The 19,726-nt window shown below is 33.8% G+C and overlaps 1 protein-coding gene across 13 annotated transcripts in view; it reads right to left on the reverse strand.

Annotated features, from left to right (window-relative positions):
• Positions 1-19,726, reverse strand: part of ASPP (Ankyrin-repeat, SH3-domain, and Proline-rich-region containing Protein) — a 602,088-nt gene that overhangs the window by 218,322 nt on the left and 364,040 nt on the right. The window contains exon 1 of one of the 13 annotated variants that reach the window (XM_074125842.1): positions 12,884-13,236. The exons of the other annotated variants lie outside the window; for them this stretch is intronic. The gene's annotated coding sequence lies outside the window, so the exon portion shown is untranslated. Of the gene's footprint in view, positions 1-12,883; positions 13,237-19,726 lie in introns of those variants that run through there. 13 annotated transcript variants of the gene reach the window in all.

Here is a 19,726-nt window from a genome sequence, read left to right on the forward strand (position 1 = left end):
AAATATGAACCAGTTTCTGTACCACTTTTTTAAAAATGCACAATATATTTACTTTCTCTGGTCTCTGATCGGCCAAAGTTGCAGCTGCAAGGAAATAATATATTCGAGTTTTGTAAATGAGGTTTCACTTTTAAAACAAAAATGACTTTTTTTTCCTTTAATGCTAAAGACCTTTTAGTTCATCTCTCTAAACCGGATGTTGAGAAGAGAGTTAACTTGCACTGAGAATAACCTGATTTTACGTAGCATTAGAGAGAGACAACTGCTTCGTAATGTGATTACGTGTAACATGAGTAACGTGTGAAGATGAAGATGTCCTGTAGTAAATTAATAGCGCTGGTAAATAATTTAAATGATTCACCAGGATCCATTGGCACTGGACCAAAAAACCGAAAACCAAAAAAAACTATTATTGAAGAAGTACAGAATCTTCAAACAAATGGAATTAAAAAGAAAAGTATTTTGATGGAGCCAAAATAAATAAGGTGCATTAAGGATTTTTCTCAGATGCGTAATGGATCTGCATCAAACATTATTCCGTGCCGATCGGAAAAAAAATGAGAAAATCGTCCGCTAATTTTTCATTCCTACCAATTTTTCTTGATTGAAAAAGTATCCTTTTCTTTGAAACATTCCTCAGAAAAATTCTTAAGATGATTATGAGATTTCTGTCAAAGTTCCAGCTGTAAACTTTACACTGTAAGTGTACTGAACGATTACAAATTATATAATCGTCGTGAGAATTAAATATAGCACAAATGTTCGGAGTTATGACTTGTGAATATTAGAGTGCGTGTTTACTCCAGATTAATGAACATGTGATTAAAAATTCGGTTTGTCTCGGTTCTGTAATTAATTGAAGCCAGCCAGAGCTTTGAACTATGTCTACCTTATTTAACAAAATTTCTTTACTTCTAATATTTTCTTAGTCCATTATCCTGAGAATATTGTTCAGGAACACGCAGACGAGTGAAAAGCTAAGATAGTTATTCTCGTATTCTCTTCATTCTTTTCTCATCAAAACACACTCAAGAAGGCTGCATCAACTACCGTCACGGTAGTCTCCAGATAACCACAAGAGATTATAACCTCCACTTGGATCATATTGCCACTAATGATGGCAGAGATTCTTGACAAAACGTATCACTTATACCTTCAATTTTAAGGCGTAAAATAAGTGAAATTCAAGATCATGGAGAAAGCATGTTATTAAGCGTACATTCCTGGAGTAAATATTAAAACTTTTTTATTGTTTAATAAAAAAAAAAAAGAAGAAAAATGTAAGTTAATGAAGGAAACTGTGGCTGAACAATTTTCACAAGCAATTAGTTTCAGACCAAATACGTGTAGCAGACATTATAGGCATGATGAAAATTTTATATAGACCACAACTCGTCTATACTTGCTTAATCTCCGCCCACTAAGAGATTTTTCCCCCTTTATCCTTATAAAATAATTAATTTCCCAAGAAAAGTGTTACACAAAGAGAAAACTTGAAAATTCCTTTAAAAATAACCAAACTATTATGGGCAAAAAATTAATTACTTTAATTAGAAAGAAAAAGGCAACTCCTGAATATGAGATATTTTATATCAGGGGATAATTACAAACAGTATTCATTAGTTTGATTAATTTCAACGTAAGGGATTCGTTTTATTAGTGCGAGGCTGAAAGTTCTGAACGTACTACATTAGTTGTAACTATTTTTGGCACCATTTATACAAAGATAATGTTTAACTAAAGATTAAGAATGTAAGATTCAATAACTAACTACAAAGAACAGCACTTTTTGGCTGAGATATCTATTACGGCGAGGATCCACAGAATGCAATGGGAGCAGACTCACAAAACTGTACAAAATAATTATTTATTCATTAAAAAAAAAAGTTAAGTAATGCCTACTTTTTTGTAGGCAGGCTTTACGTCCAACTACCTAATTAGGTGCCGTGAACGGAGGAGATTAGCAAACATACTTTACTATAAATTTCTCATATTAACCATTAAATAAAATCCAAGGCATAGACCAGGGAATCGAACCTACTAAACCAACAATACATCTTAGCTTTGCGGGTCTAGCCTACAATCATGGCGCCTTTATATAGTGCAAATAAATGCTTTCACTTAAAGTAACACCCCCCAGACTTGACTTAGAACTGAACAGACGCTATCGACTACTTAAAAGACTCTTAGACGATAGATCAAAACTCTCTCTGGACAACAAAAGACTAATTTATACTTCTATTCTTAAACCCATCTGGGCGTATGGAATGGAGCTGTGGGGTTCAATCAAACGCACAAATCTCCAAAGGATACAGTCCCTTCTATCTAAAATACTTCGAACTATTTTAAACCTCATTTTATGTCTCCAACCTGACTATACACACTGACCTTAACATTCCTTTTGTCACCGAAGTTGCTAAAACAAAATACAGGAAACTTCAATTCAGCCTACAATCTCATATAAATCCTCTAGCTAAAAATCTTTCTGCTAGAACTCTTCCTGATAACTCGAGACAAGACGCCTTAAGAGACAGTGGCCTTCTTCTCAAGTGAAGAGAGCGACTAATAGCCTAATGTTTTGGAGTGTTACCTCTGGGTAACTACTCCGCTCGTATACTTCTGTTATTCATTGTTCTGTTATCACTGTTACTTATAGCACCAACGCGCTGATTGTAGCAAAAATAAACGCCAAAAAAAAAGTAACATTAAGAAATTAAGCATTCATTAAGTAAATATGCTTATCATGAAAGTTCATACTCTAAATCGTACTGAATACTAAAACTTAAGTCTCAATATTGACAACAATGAGATTTCCATTTGGTGTTACTAATTAAACTGTCATCAAATCTTTAATACTCCTGAATTCATTTCAATATTATTGTGATTATCGGAGGAATATTCTGCACAAGCCAAAGGGAACCTATAGAATAAAGAATATCTGAGTGTAGAATAGCTTTGGATGAATACAATGTTTCTCAGATACTTCATAATAGATTCAAGCAAGAGTAAAACCAGAAGCCTAAATCCAAAGGTACATACTTATCCAGAATCTTAGCTTCAGTCGTTGCAAAAATACTTTTTGCAGAAAAGTGGATATTTTGAAAAGGCTAGTGAAGCTGTTATAAAGGAACGTGATTAGCAGAAGGCTGTAAGGAGATATGAAGTACCTGGTACGGAGGACTACGGTTTGATTCTTTCAGGATCAGGTGCAAGTAAAGGATCAAAAAAATTACTCTAAGGACCAAATCTGTTAATTTCTACACATGTTAAGTGTAAAATTAATAGATGAAAATGAATTCTCAAGTTAAATTGAACACAACTTTCAAGTTCAACAATTTTCTGTTTTCTTTTAAGCTGATTGAAAATTCAGATTTACACGCCCGGTTTAATGGATAATCGATTAAACTTTAAGAAAAAATTACCTCAGCATTTCCTTTTCCTTTTACCGTCTTCAGGACAATAAAAAGAAAAACCGTTACTATTTACATTAAATGGGAAAACTTTGAAAGGGGAAAAAAAAGGTAGCTTTCTTCGACCAACAAGAAAAATACTTTCTTTGCATGATTAGAAATCAATCATGATCCATAAAGAGTCAATAGATCTGATTCATCTTTATGAAGAGCAGTTTTAATTCAATAATTTTTAAAAAAATTTACTTTAAACTCCCTATCGTGGAAATTATAATTATTAACAGGAATAGCCAGAGATGTGAATCTTTAATGGCAAGATCAAATTCATTTAACTAAATTAAACAGTGACAGAGCTGAGTAGAACTAAATTCTAGATGTATTCTGCAAGTTGGTTTCTAAATTCAGCTTCTTAACTATTCAAGTGACCAATCTAAAAACATACTTTAAACGACCTGATGTTCTGTTGACAGATTTGTAAATTGTTAAAGTCGTTAGTCAGATGGAGAACTGGGAAGAAAAAGCCCAAAACACATTTAACATTTCCAAAAAAAAACGTCAGAGAATTCTAAATATGCTGGGCACTCAGTTTATTACAGAAGAAAGTGTAAAAATTACGTCCGCTAAACCATAAAACAGCGCAATTATTCTTTGATTACGTATAACCACAGAAAAAACAAATTTAATAGCCTAAAACAATAAAAAATTGAATTGTATAATAAAATTACTAGAATATTACAGTTTTACAGCCATATTTCGTAAATATGGAATGATTAGGAATCTTGAAATTAGTAATAAAAAACAATGAAACGACTTTCTCTTTCTAAAATTAATAAAAACTATTTTTTTATTATAGGATATGCCTCTTTACTTTAAAGAAAATCTGAAAAATTTTATCTTCAATTGGAAAAGAGAAACAAAGAATTGCCAAAGTGAGGTGTTTTTCTAAATTACGCTTTTTCTTGCAGTTTTTGGAGATCAACCCCTTGTACCCTAACCAATCAAAAAGTTTTAATTTGAAAAAAGAGTATAAATTTTGATAATTACAGTCAAAGAAAGTCAAGCGAGTCTTCCCAAAAGATGATTTTTTAATAAAAAAAAAAAAGAATTAATCAAAAGATACAGCCAGAATTTAGGGCAGCATTTTGTAGGGGAAATAAAAGGTAAAATAAATAGCTTCAGACAAGAGATAACTTGGCACAATGTTATTATTTTTTTGTTCCATCCATCTTTTATCCTAGTTAATGTTAGCCGTAAAGAAAAGGAGTGGTAACAGAACGGCCGGAAAAACTGCACTTAACTGCTATTAGGAAAAGACTTCCAAAGAGGCACTTAAAGGATATTCACTTGAACATAAATTATCAAAACAACCCACTAATACAGTAATGTAGCCTAGATGCTTCGGTTGGAAAATGTTAAAAGAAATTAAGCATTCAGGCTTAAAGCATACATTAACTGGAATCAATTAAATTGGTGTTAATGAGAGCTCTAGAGCTCTCCCAGGGGGATATTAAGCTATTATAGAGGTTAAAGCAGTTATAGCTGAGCGTGCAGATTAATTATACTTGCTACAACTTATAACCATCACCGGGAATAAGCTAATGTTCGAAGCTTATAGTATAACCCATTTTCCAGGTCTACAATTCTAATAATGGGTTACCGGAAGGTGTATAAATGACAAGTAAGAAGACAATATTTCGGTAGTTCTGGAGGCGAAGAAGAAGTTTCTATTTTAGAAATTTAAATAATATTTGAGGGGAGGCAAAACTTTCTATCATCACCTTTCACTATCCCTGGCCACCAATATTGCCTGGAAGTTATTCTGGATATCTCCCAGACATTCGACAATGTGTGGCATCAAGGCTTATTGGCTAAGCTCCAATCTATCCTACCCAGCACCTACTAGTATCTTATTTTTAAATCAGATTGCTTCTTTCAAGTTATAGAAAGGCTCTTCATCCTCTTCTGTATAACTAATCTTAGCAGGAGTTCCTCAAGGAAGAACTCTACTTCTCTACGACCTGCATTCAGCTGATCTCCCTCTCCAAACCAAAATTTCAATTTATTCTTAAACAGATGATACAGCCATCCAATTCCATAACCCAGATCCTGTAATTGCTAACCGATCCATCCAGTTTCATCTTCATTTCCTCGAACTCTGGGTTTCGCAAGTGGGGAATGAAGGGCAACGCGACAAAATCACAAAATAAACAACTTTTAAGCTCATAAGGTTCGCCCTTTTATCTAACAGAACCATATCCTTATCCTTCTAATAGATACAGTGCTACACCATAAACTATCTTGTCAATCGCTTCACGTGGAATCTCGATAACTAATCAAAAAGATCCTCCACACAGCCCAGTTAGCCCCAATCTGGGGTTACGTATTTAAACTGTACGGTGCAGCTGAAGCGCTCCAATTTTAACAGCATCCTATCCCTTTAATAGAAAATCCTACGCATTATCGTTAAAACTTCTTTTTTACGTTTGGGTTTACTTTTTAAGGTCGCAATGAAGGATTAGAAAAAGTAAGGTGGTTCTTGAAAGTTTGTTCAATGAGAAAAAAACTTTGTAATAAATAATTCCGAGGAGATCATATTCGTAAAGAAAGTAGAGTTATAAGATATCACACTCTTCCGCAGCATCCCGGAATAGATCTGTTGCATTATTTCCCACATGTGCAGATCTCATCTGACAAATTTGAACATAAAATCCTTGTAATTACCAATGAGTTCTCAAGTTTTGGAAATGATCCAACTGAAGTGAAAGCCTTAAAAGAGGTCAACCGTTGAAATAGTGCAAAACGTGTGAGAACGATGACAACTAAAATAGAAAAAGAAAGCAGAGAGCAAAAAGTAGATGGCTAAAAGAATTTTTATAAGGTAGAAGGAGAACTAGGTAGTTGCAATGCAAGTCAGTTTAAACAAGGAATGCTAAAACTGGAGAAACAGGCTGCAAAAGAAGAAGGGGGAATAAAGGCGCGCTTTTATATAGACGTAGAAGATAAAGCATTGGAAGAAAGTGAAAGGGAAATGGCTAAGAAGTTCTAGGAGGCGGCTGGAGAGGTTGCAGAGACAAGAAAGACCGAGGAACGCGGGGCACGAGGGTCTGAGTGACTCTAGTCTATCTCTAAAACAGCGGACGTTAGAAAGACGACAACGCCGGGGTCAAAGACTCCCACCTCGACCAGATGTTGACCCAACATGACGTCAGGAGATTCCAACTGGCCCCGTGTCCTATACACCACTGGATATTATAATAGCATTGGCAAGCCGGTAGACTTACCTTTTACTCCTCGCGTATTAGTCATACAGCCTTTGTTCAAAACGTCTCTTCTCTTTTTTGTGCTTAGAAACGATTTTAATTCGTTCTTAAAATATTTTACTTTCTTAAAACCAAATTTAGATATTATTTTGATCGTGAAGGGTTTTCAATTGTAAATTTTCAATGTAATTAAACGTTTTGAGGTTTTGAAGAGTTTCTAGAGAGAAATTTGAAGAAAAATCGACATGCTTAAGTATGTGTAAATAATAAACATAATTAGCAAACGTAACATCACAGAAATTTCAAATTCATTATTCGATTAGGAGACTTTTCAACCTAAAGTATCACATTGGTGAATCGAAAATACATAAGACTCCATGAAAGTACCATTTCGGTGCATTTTAAAATTTATAACATTCAAATAATTACAATGAAAATTTGGTATTTGAAGAAAAGGATCAATCTCGCAGTGGAAAATGAACTAGGTAGGGGAATTTGCCGTCCCTGATGGTATCCACAGCTTGACTCAAACTAATATCATCAACAACTCTCTCAATAATACTATCCAAGAACTGCAGAGGTAGTTGATATGTGCAACTTACTTGTGTTTGTGCATCCCCCAAAGGCAAGTTCATCAACAAACTGTTCATTCACATTTAAACATTTTAAAGACGTTTGCATAAATACGAGTATGAACAAAGACTCGACAGAATTAGGAGGACCGCAGTAGATCTTAGCTAGATCATAGGGGATTTGGTGTTTTAGTAAGCCACATCGTCCTTTTCTATTTTTTAGCCAACAAATGTTTGGTAAAAATTGCGATTTTACAGAATCACTTTCACTACCGATGTTTTATTATAAAGAATCTATAGAATATCGAAGGCAACCAATCATAATCAGTCAAAATTCATAGGTTGTTGAAAATTGCCACGAAATGACTCGGAGAATCGCATTAGTAAGTCGTGATTCGTATTAATTATTTTATAAATTTGAAAATGCAGCAGCGTAAATAACTATATTATTGACCCAATCAGAATTCTAAATTACAATTATTAGATAATTAGTAGTACCTAATGATGTCACGAATGCCCAATTAATTATTATGAAATAGACACCATGTTAAAATAGTAATTTAATTGGATGGCAGAACAACGAGAACTTTAAACGCAATTCTATTTTAAACAAACAGTCATCTGATGATGCCGCTTTTTGCTTTTATTCTGAATAATCTGTGGGCCTGTGTGTGGGTCACATTGATTGCGCTTTTACTCTATTTTGTAGTTGCATTTTTTGGTTTATAGACAATTCTAACTGCATTTAAATGGACATCTGCCAGGTCTAACTGTTGCATTATGGAACATTATTCTGGGAATAACAACTTTTTTAGAGGAGGGAGGGGTTAAAACGCTGAGCTTTAATAGAGCTGCTTATTTTTTTGTGAATATATTTGGTGAACCTGGAAATACTAATTTCATTGGCATCGAAGTCGAAATATCACAACTTTCAGCTATTTCCCGGCTTTGATTTATGCTGCTGGATTCAAACCTGCGATATTTCTCGAGGGAATCGAAGACACTAACCACTTAGCTAATCTTTTAAATATTAATTTACTAAAACGTTAAGTAAAAGTTTGTTTTTTTTGGCGTTTATTTTTGCTACAATCAGCGCGTTGGAGCTATAAGTAACAATGATAGTAGATACAAACGAGTGGAGAAGTTACCCAGTGGTAACACTCCAAAACATTAGACTATTTAGTCACTCTCTTCACTTGAGAGGAGAGGATCACGAGGCCATTGTCTTTTAAGACGTCTTGTCCGGGTTGTCAGGAAGAGTTCTAGAAGAAAGATTTTGAGCTAGAGGATTTATTGCAGGCTGAAGTGGAGTTTTCTGTATCTTGTTTTAGCAACTTGGGTGATAAAAGGAATGTTAAGATCAGTGTGTATAGTCAGGTTGGAGCATTAAAATGGAGCGTGTACAATAGTTCGAAGTATTTTAGATTGAATCCTTTGGAGATTAGAGCGTTTGGTTGAACCTCACAGCTCTATTCCATACGCCCAGATGGGTTTCAAAATAGAAGTATGAATTAGTCTTTTGTTGTCCAGAGAGAGTTTTGATTTATCGTCTAAGAGTCTTCTAAGTAGTCGACAGCGTCTGTTCAGTTCTGTTCTTCTTAAGTCTAGTATGGAGTAAGTAAAAGTAAAAAACAAAGAACAGAAATAACAATTATTTTTTAATCGTGTTTTTTAAAAAAAAATATTTGCACCGATATTCGAGCGAATGATCTTCATATAAACATGAAATGTTAACTCATCTCCATCTAAATACTCAAACCTAACAGTTTTATTTGAAATAATCTACCACGAGAATTTATTTTACGGCTGGTTTTAACCAGACTAGCTAATCAATCATCTTACCAGACTACCAGTGACACTTTAGTATTATATTTACCATCAAGTGTATTATGGGTATTCTGTGTAAATAATCTTCAATCTTGAAGGATAAATCTATATTTTATATAAAAAAAAAATGTACTGCCTAAATAAATGGTTTATTCATGGTTTTTGAAAACCACAGAGCATAAAACAATGTTTTAGCATAAAATAAATATATTTAAAATAGGATTAAATTGCATTGATCCAACCAGAAATGCATCATTTTTCGTCACTAAGAGTTTTCTGCGATTAAGGCGATTTCAAGATTTGAATACTAAAATGTATTCATGTAACATATACGAGGGTCGTTTGAAAAGTCCGTGCAAAGTCAGAGAGATAGCACCACTGGCGCGTATCGAGGTTATGTTTAGTTAGTAGCATCTCTTGGAAGAACACACACCAAGTTTCAGCCAGATCGGTCAATTTCTTTGTGTTTGGCATTCGTTTGAATCGAGGAAGTCGAGTGATTTTCAAAAAATGGACGAAAAAGAATTTCGTGTGTTGATTAAACACTACTTTATGAAAGGCAAAACGCCTCAGGAGACTAAAGAGAAGCTTAATAAACATTATGGTGACTCTGCACCTTCGATTAGAACAGTTTATAAGTGGTTTCAAAATTTTCGGAGTGGCCATATGGGCACAAGTGACGCTGAACGTTCTGGACGCCCTGTTGAGGTTACTACTCCAGAAATCATTGATAAAATCCATGATATGGTGATGGATGACAGAAGAGTGAAGGTGCGTGAGATTGCTAGCGCTGTGGGCATCTCGAATGAACGGGTACATAATATTTTGCATCAACATTTGGACATGGCAAAGCTATCCACAAAATGGGTGCCGTGATTGCTCACGCTTGACCAAAAACGAAATCGTGTGAAGTGTTGCAAGGACGGTTTGCAGCTGTTCCAGAAGAATCCGCAGGACTTTAAGCGTCGTTTCGTCACTGTGGATGAAACATGGATACATCACTACACTCCTGAGACCAAAGAACAATCTAAACAATGGGTTACCAAGGGGGAATCTGCGCCAAAAAAGGCGAAGACCGTTCCTTCGGCCGGAAAGATTATGGCGACTGTCTTTTGGGATTCGCAAGGAATAATCCTCATCGACTATCTGGAAAAGGGTAAAACTATTACAGGTGCATATTATTCATCGTTATTGGACCGTTTGAAAACCGAGCTGCAAGAAAAACGCCCACGATTGGCCCACAAAAAAGTCCTTTTCCATCACGATAACGCACCAGCTCACACCTCAGCAGTTGTGGTCGCAAAATTAATGGAAATAGGGTTCCAACTCGTTTCACACCCCCCTATTCTCTAGACTTGGCTCCCTCGGACTACTATTTCTTCCCCAATATGAAGAAATGGCTGGCGGGAAAAAGATTTTATTCAAACGAGGAGGTGATTGCAGAAACGAATGGCTATTTTTCAGACTTGGACAAATCCTATTATTCGGAAGGGATCAACAAACTAGAGCAGCGTTGGACGAAGTGTATAAGCCTAAAAGGAGACTATGTTGAAAAATAAAAAAGGTTTACCCCAAAAAATTAAGTAGTTTTTATTTTTGCACGGACTTTTCAAACGACCCTCGTATAAGTGGTTCTGCTCGCTTTTATGAATTTATAATTAGATATTGAATTTACAAAATATTGTTATTTTATTTTATAGAAGTGGTAGCACTCCAAAACATTATATGATTAGTCACTTCTTCACTAGGAGAGGAGATCACGAGGCCACACTGTCGTTTAAGACGTCTTGTCCGGGTTGTCAGGAAGAGTTCTTGAAGAAAGATTTTGAGCTAGAGGGTTTATGTGTGATTGCAGGTTGAAGTGGAGTTTCCTCTATCTTGTTTTAGCAACTTGTGTGACAAAAGGAATGTTAAGGTCAGTGTGTATAGTGAGGTTGTTGGAGACATAAAATGGAGCGTTTACTATAGTTCGAAGTATTTTAGACTGTAGAGATTGAATCCTTTGGAGATTGGAGCGTTTGGTTGAACCCCAACGCCGTCACAATATGACCAATCATCGCATCATCCGCCGAATGAGAACAAGTCATTTGCATCAATAAAAAAAGGACTCAAGAAAATAATTACCTAATAAAAAATTGCATTATTTCCATAAGCTATTCTCTCTTTAACTAAACTAAAAACTGTAATATTCACTTTCATGTAAACCAATTTATTGATACGCTCAAAAATAAAGTAAACTCCCGCAATAATGACGCAATTAAATGTAAGGCCAAACATTTTAAAAAACAAATCTCATATTTAAATAAGCTGATAAACTTGCAAGAAGCTTAAAAATTATTTTATTTATTAAAACGAAATCCAAAAACTAGAGTAAATATCAAGAAAAATTTCTCGAACTATAGTTTGAATTTTACTCCTTACATATTTTTTTTTTCACTAAATATATAAATAAATAAATAAAAGGGTCAACTTTTGAATAAGAGAAATGAGCCAAGAAGAATATGTATCGGAAAAGCGATTAGCGAGAGTTTTCCCAAGAGGGGCCAGTCTAAAAAGAAAAACTTGTTGAGTTCCCTTTTACTTACTACATAAGCAAAACTTATCCATAACTTTTTTTTTGTGTTTTCTTTGTGTGAGTGTGCTTGTATTTTTGAATCAAAATGTATCTGTAAGTAACGTAGATTATCGTAAAATTTCTGTATTATTTATCCAAATCTATTTGCTGATAGAAAGAAGTTAAGCCTACCATTTCCTGCCCTAATTTTCACGGTCCAATTTTTTTTTTTTTGCAGATTTTAACGGGTTAAAATTTCTAGATTATGATGTTCTATACCAATAGAATCTCATTGTCTACGTCTTGAACACTAAGAGGTCACACGTCAGATGCTGTCTGCTTTAAGGGATATTAGAGGGGCATTTATCTTAGAATGATATTGTGAACTAGGGATATATATAAAAGAACTAAATAACAATGGTTCAGTAGAAATGATTAATGGTATGTTTGAAGATTCGAAGAATTATGACAACTTTTAGGATACTTAGCTACCTTCGTGCACAGCCAAAGTTATCGACGAAAAATTTGAAATATGGAACGAAAATTGAGTAAATACATTTTTTTAACTTCTGATTGGACACTTCTGATCCAACTACAGTTTGACTAAATTCACTACGAGGTATCTGAACGAAGAGCTATAAAATTAAACAAATTATTTAAAGGATTTCACAACCAAGATCTGTCCTAATTTGTCACTGATCTTTGAATAACCATCAAGCTAGAAACGCCTGTTTCATTGCGTAAAATTACTGGACGATAATTAATAATGGTAATTACGTCTTTACGATAATTATTTTTATTAAAAAATATGTAAATCTAGTCTCCAAAAACCGGAATTAACTGAGGTTTATATACGTCTATAACGTTCTAAAACAAAATAGTTCAAGATTTGATAAATTCTTATTTAGCTATGGTTTACATTGTTCTTTTGGTATTTAAATATAATGTGTATATCGTAAAACACATCAAATCGTTGTAGTATGTATAAACCTTGTATCAAGCACGTTGGAGAACGTCAAGTAGTTACAGAAGGAGAAGTTTCATGCCGAAAATCCTTAAAATTGTCATCAAATTTTCAAAAAAAAATCGCGTTGCAATAGATGAATACTAACATAAACATAAGTTTAATAACAGCTGGTGAGACTTTTTAAAAACTGTTAGCGAGATTTTTAGCTATTTCTATAAACTTTAAATAACAAAAATATAATGAATTTTAAAAATAAATGGGCAAATTATAGCAATCAAATTAAAATAGAATACCTTTAATCAGAGGTCCACATTAGAATATGGCGTAATGAGTGGCATCTTTACTAGATTCACAGGCAGCATCATGAATTTCAAATATTATTTACTTTATTTAAATTAAAAATTGAAAAACATTAACCAAACAAATGGCTATTGAACACATCATGGTGGCACAAATTACACAATAACTTTTTTGGTTTTTTAAATAGTTTAATAATTCGATTGTTTGTCGGCAAAAAAACTACCACTTACAGACGGTAAAAACAAATTAAAAGTAAATAAAAAAAAAAGAACGAAATTTATTATTATTTTCCTCTAGACGCAAACTGTAGATGAGATCGCGTCCAACTGGCGCACCAACCGGCTGTAGGATGTGCCACACTCCTTTAACGGTCCCAGTGGTGGGAGATCGGCTGAGTCGCCCCCCTCCATTTGCAGTACTGAACCCATACTCTTTAAAAAGTTCATATATATGTGTGCGCGTGCATTTTATGCAAAACTGTTCGAATTGTGGTTTTTGTATTTACTTTTAGTGACTCGTAAAGCAGAAGTATTTCAATGTTTCACATTTTCAAAATTGAATTTTCAATAACTGCGTTTTTTTTTTAGGTCTTGTAAACACGAAAAAAAAATGTTCTTAGCATTGTCTAGGAATAAATAGTTACGATTTAGAGCAGAAACTCTCAGAACCAGTAAGTCACGAAGAACTATACTTAGCATTCAGTTATAGTGCAAGTGGCGCTTTCCATAATAAGTAAGGAACGGATTTTTATGTATTTAAAAATGCCAAATATTTAATTAAAATATGCATTTATTTTCGTCAATTATGTGGAAAATATGTGATTTTCTTAAAATATTTTCTGGATATGAAAATGGATTTGGGGGGGGGGCAAGTTATAATTATTTATACAAGAAAAGAACATTTTTACAATTATAAATAAGTTTGTGGAAAGGGATATCTGCTCTAACCAAAGCCCGACACAGATCTGTACTCAGAGTAGACTTACTTGATGATGGAGATGTAAGGAAGGCTTGAGAGGACGTCCTCCTCTTTCTTTCCGTTTTTATTCTCTATGTACGATCCGGTGGCAATATGTTGGGTGACTTGGGAACGTTCGAGAGCAAGAAACGCGCTTGTCACAAGCTGTGCAGTACAAAATGTCTCGCATCACTTCGAAAAAGGTTCTGCTGGAAACTCGCGAAGATATTTAGCAACCAGTTGTTTGTTTGAGGCCGATGTTCGTGGCATTTCACCCAAAAAAGACTACACTAAGTGACCGAACGAAACGAATTGGACACTTCAACGAACGAGCTGAAAGAACAGACGTCAGACAACTTCAAAGAACTGACAAGTGCCCGTCTCTGTTTAGCAGCATTCTGTGTAAATTACAATAACCATTGTACCCACTGTGATTCACAGCCCTGCAGTCTGTGGTTCACAGTTCCTGTCAACCATCTCCCAATTATGAAAATATGCCCAAAATGAAAAATATGAAAAAATATGTACATATTTTGATTAAATATGTAGAAATATTTATTTATTTTAATCAAATATGTATAAATATGCGATAGCATCCAAATATGTGGAAATATGTGTAATAAAAGTAGACTCAAACGGCTTAAAAAGTGTCAGTATGAATACTTCTAGTTGAAAAACGTCTGTAAATTGCCTAGAAAAAAATATGTAAATACATACGAATCCGTTCCCTAATAATAAGGCTATGCCCGAAATCAGGGGCATTGGCTTCACTTTGAGGCAATTTTGTGATTTTTAGAGATTTTGTCCAAATATCTTATTTAATACAAAAGGAAGATATATACTAAGTAAACACTCAGATCAGAGACAAACAGACAGTGAAAAAAAGTGACGATTTCCATGTCAAAGACCAGTACCTTAAACTTTCAGAACAGAAGACAAACCAATCTTTAAGGTTAACAACCACAATGTAAAATAAATTATAATTATAATAAATAGTATAAGCCCTGAAGATGACCTAGACCCTAGGGCGAAAGCCTGCCCAAAAAATGAAATAAGTAAGTTAACAAAATGAAATGAATAGTATCTTAAACTTTCAGAACAGAAGACAAACCAATCTTTAAGGTTAACAACCACAATGTAAAATAAATTATAATTATAATAAATAGTATAAGCCCTGAAGATGGCCTAAACCCTAGGGCGAAATATCCTGCCCAAAAAATGAAATAAGTTACCAAAATGTAATGAATAAGTTACCAAAATATAATGAACAAATTACCCCAAAAAAACGATTAACGATTCTCTTTAACATTTCTAAACGATATTCACGCCTAAAAATTTTTTTGTCACTTTTCTTTGAAGCATTTTCTTTTATATAATGGATTTTTGGATGGGTTTTCTACGTGTTGCAACTTTGTAACACCTATCTTGAGGTGTTCATTTCTAAAGAATAGACCTTTTAAGAAGCTTGACAGGTATATAAATTTTTGCAGCAAGAATCAAGACAAATTAGGCCCCAAACCTGGGCAACATTTACTTGTTAATTGATCTAGAAAAGATTAAAACTAATAATGCGAACAGAATTCTAGGCCCCCCTCCAAAAAAAATAAATACTTTTTACAATCTTAAGTGGGGCACTTGTGATCACTATTAATGTAGGATAAAATGCTATTGGTTTGTTAATATAGAAGAAGCAGCAGAAGAAGAATAAAACACATGTTCTCTCACCATATATAGATTTAGCGGTAGAGAGAAGATAGTGGTTTTGGCGGCAGCGCGGTGAAAGTGGCACCACAAACGTACGCACAAACCAACGGAACATGATTTCCGCTCCGTGGAGAAAGTGCACGCAACAGGACACTCTGTCCTGACATTCTAATTTATTTACAACACTCCCACAGCTGGCAGAGAAGAAAAAATAAATAAAGATAAAGCTACCTCTACGTTAGAAATTCATCATTAAAACGTAACCTTTCTGTGCAGAAAGATACTTTACAAAAGTTTTGTTTTATTTTTATTTTTTAAATCCAATTTCTAAGTCCAACTTAGAAAAGAACTCGTTGTAAGGAAGATTGAAATTTTTCGAAAAAAACTTTTAATAAATGCTTTCTTATTTATTTTATTTATTTATTTTTATTTCACGACAATTAATCGGAAGTTTGACGTAAAGCCCGGCTGAAAAATAAGCTTAACTTCACTAGACTTCTTTTTTTAACGAATACATTCATGCCTTATTCACCCAGAATGGAACGTAGTAGCTGAACTGTATAGTTTTAAGTAAAAAAACACATTTTTACGACTAGAACTCAATAAAAAGATAAAAAAAACAATATATAGTGAGAATAACTTTCTTTTTTTTATTATTTGTTTATTTATTTTGCAACTGTATGCAGTACAATAAGCAAAAGAGATGAGTGATAAGGATGGCGCAAATACACATCCACACACATGCATGTGCACCAAGGGCGTGATTGGAGTGAACGACGACCATCCAGTGATGGAAGCCGTTAGTTCGCCAGAGATTGGCAAGCTTACACAGCAAACCATCCTAGGGAGGTCGGCGTTGTGTGGTGAGATGATCGCGTGGCCACCGCCGCTTTAGTCTGCGTTGAGGATTAGAAGGAAGTGTTGTGGTGGACATGTTGTGCATCAGAAGATTGTGACCGTATAGATTTGAATGGAGTTTTGTGTATCGAGTTTGCGCTATTTCCAGAAACGAGAAGAATATTGAGATCAGAGTGTATGGTGTGATTGGAGACGTAGAAGGGAGCGTTAACTATTGTTCTTAGAATTTTAGACTGTAAGGTTTGAAGTCGGTTGATGTTCGATTTTTTTAGCGCTTCCGTAAAGCTGTATTCCGTACGTCCATATTGGGGCAAGTAGAGCGGTATATAGTACAATTACTTTCACATTCGCTGGTGAGAATAACTTAAAGAACAACTTTAAGACGGTTCACTTACAAAGAAAAAAGTCTAAATAAATGACCAAAAAACTATAATTTAAAAAAAGGAGAAATAAATAAATAAATCTACGAAGAATACATGGAAAAGTGGGACGAAATTTATGAGGTCACTAAGAGAAATAACGTAAAGGACTAGAAACAGGAGAGACCTATATATATAGGAGGAGAGACATTGTAGCGAACACTGGCCACAAGGAATACATAACCAGTCCTCTTTGTTTTGTTTTAGTTTTTATAGTGAGCACAACGTGTGTAAAATCAGAGCTGCAGCGTTTGAGTTTTTGAGGCCACAGCTCAGTTTTATGGAGCAGAAAATGCCTTCAGAACAATTGGATAGAAGAACAAGCGTACAATATATATATATATATTTCTGTTAAGAGACAAAAGGGCTTATAGTTGGATTTTATAACCCTTTTTACCTTCATTTTGCTTTCCAGCTGTTATAGTAAACCGGGGACCCCTCACTCTATTGCAAACAGGCCTAACCTAACCTAAACCTTATATGTAACAAAAAAAACTAAAATCTTGCAGAAATAATTCACAATGCTCTTGGTACAACAAATTTATACAAATACTCCTTAACAAAAACTTATAAAAAGTTAAGTATAAGGGGTTGTGACGGAAGGTTTAAAAAATCAGCAAGTACCCAACATTTCTATTCATACTTAAGTTAGTAATTTCAGTTATATGTTCGAAAAAGTGTGTTTAACTGTCTTTTTTTAGTACTTTAACAATTAATTATTGGTAATCCTAAAAATATGCCTATCTTTATCAATTATAGGATGAAAAATTATTGCCATTTCAGTCGAGTAAAATTTATTTTGCCCAGCTTTCGACCTAGGGACTAGGTCATCTTCGGGGCTAGTTTAGAAAGTAATATTTTTACATTACAGGGTTGGTGTGACTTCTGGCTTGTCTGTTCATGGACTGAGTACAGACAAGACAAAAGACACACCAACCCTGAAATGTAAAAATATTACTTTCTAAACTAGCCCCGAAGATGACCTAGTCCCTAGGTCGAAAGCTGGGCTAAATAAATTTTACGTGACTGAAATGGCAATAATTTTTCATCCTATTGAAACTATGAATCAGTCACCAAAAAAAATGAACAACAGTTTATCAATTATGTATAACATCGTGAGGAGAACATCTAGATTAAGAATATAATTGGAGCTCACTAAATTACAATTTAATATAAAACAAAATATATTAATTATTAATTATATATTATTTTTAACGCCTAAATACCTCGATAAAATGAAGTTTGATTATTGTGAAATCAATCACAAAATACAGCTGTGGGAAACAAAAGAAGGTAATTTTGAACTTTTAGTCGATGAAAAAGAAAAGATATATCAATAAGGTTAACAAATCATTTTAAAAACTTAACAAAAGACGACCACACAGGTATTAACAAAACCATCACCAACTAATCTTATAACTGGTTCAAAAAAAAAAAGAAGAATGGGGATTGAATTTAAACCTATCGAAAACGTGAGCAAAAATCTTCCCTCTAAGAAAGTTAGGAAATGAAGATCTATGATCTCTATAAGCAACCGAAATCTTTTAGAATCAGCAAGATCAAGGAGAGTGCTATCTCGATGTCGATTCATCAACACAATATTTAAACAATCGAAACACAACTGAAAAAGTTATAGCCACTTATTAACATAAAAACACTAACAATAACTTACAAGACACTACTAAAACCTATACTGACCTACCCCTGTTAAATTTTGATAACACCTAGTAAACGACCGACCATACAATTAAAGACATTACAAGAAAATAAGTACTGAACATCTCTTCGTTCACCAGAAACACACAAATTCAAGCAAACGCTTACACTACATCAAAGAGGAGAATACATTTAAAAAGTGTAGATATCAAAAACAAATTGGGAAACATAGAATGCTAACTTTGAACTTATCTTTGATTAAAAAGAAAAGATCAATAAGATCTAGAAATCATTTTAAATGCTTTTTTGTGGAATTCAAAATTAAAGAATTATCCACTACTGAACGTAGTCACAACGTATCATTAATATTTGTTTGTAAGTAACTACTAAATGATAATATGCGATTTTCATGCAAGAATAATAAAAATATAATTGATAATAAAAACTTACTTTGTTTAAAGAAAATCCAAATACATCAGCATCCTAATAGATCACCAGTCCAATAGCACTTGACACTATTTAAAATACTAATTCACAACACTATTCGCACTAAAACCGTATTCCACGCACTACGTATAACTTAAACACAATTTATAAAATAGAATTTCGCTTTAACACGCACTAATATTCACTTAATAAATCACGAAAATGAAGAGACACGACTAACGAGTTAAAGATGGCCGCCGGTAACTGGCCAGGCAGATCAGCTGGTATAGGGAGAGATATCTAAACAGTGTGACCAACTGTTTTTTTTTTTAAGAATGAAATAAAATACCTAATTCGCTAATTACATTTTATTTTTGTATATTATGAATGAAAATAAATGAAAAGATTTGGTCATTCAGGTTAGATAACCTTCACTTACCAGCTGATCTCCCTGGCAAGTTACCGGCGGCTTTTTCAACTTGATACTAGTCTTTTTGTTAACGTAACTTTTTTTTAGTGAATATTAGCAATAGTTAAAGTGAAAATGTATTTATAAAATGTGTTTAAATTATACTTAGTGTGGGAGATTGTGTTTTATTGAATTGTGAATTAGTGTAACAAGTTAAGTGCTATTGGACTGGTGATCTGTTGAGATGCTGATGAACTTTTATATACTTTAAACATTTAAAAAGATGTTCAGTAAATTAGTTTTTGTAATCTAACGTTTATTTACTTAGTCTCAAACTTTCAAAGTACCAATATTACAATCGATATGCCGAAAAAAAAGTAATTTCCGGCTCTTGAACATGACGGAAG

The sequence above is a fragment of the Rhodnius prolixus genome, unplaced genomic scaffold (genome assembly GCF_049639745.1).
Source record: "Rhodnius prolixus isolate KJV_2025 unplaced genomic scaffold, Rpr scaffold_3, whole genome shotgun sequence".
Lineage (NCBI taxonomy): Eukaryota > Metazoa > Arthropoda > Insecta > Hemiptera > Reduviidae > Rhodnius > Rhodnius prolixus.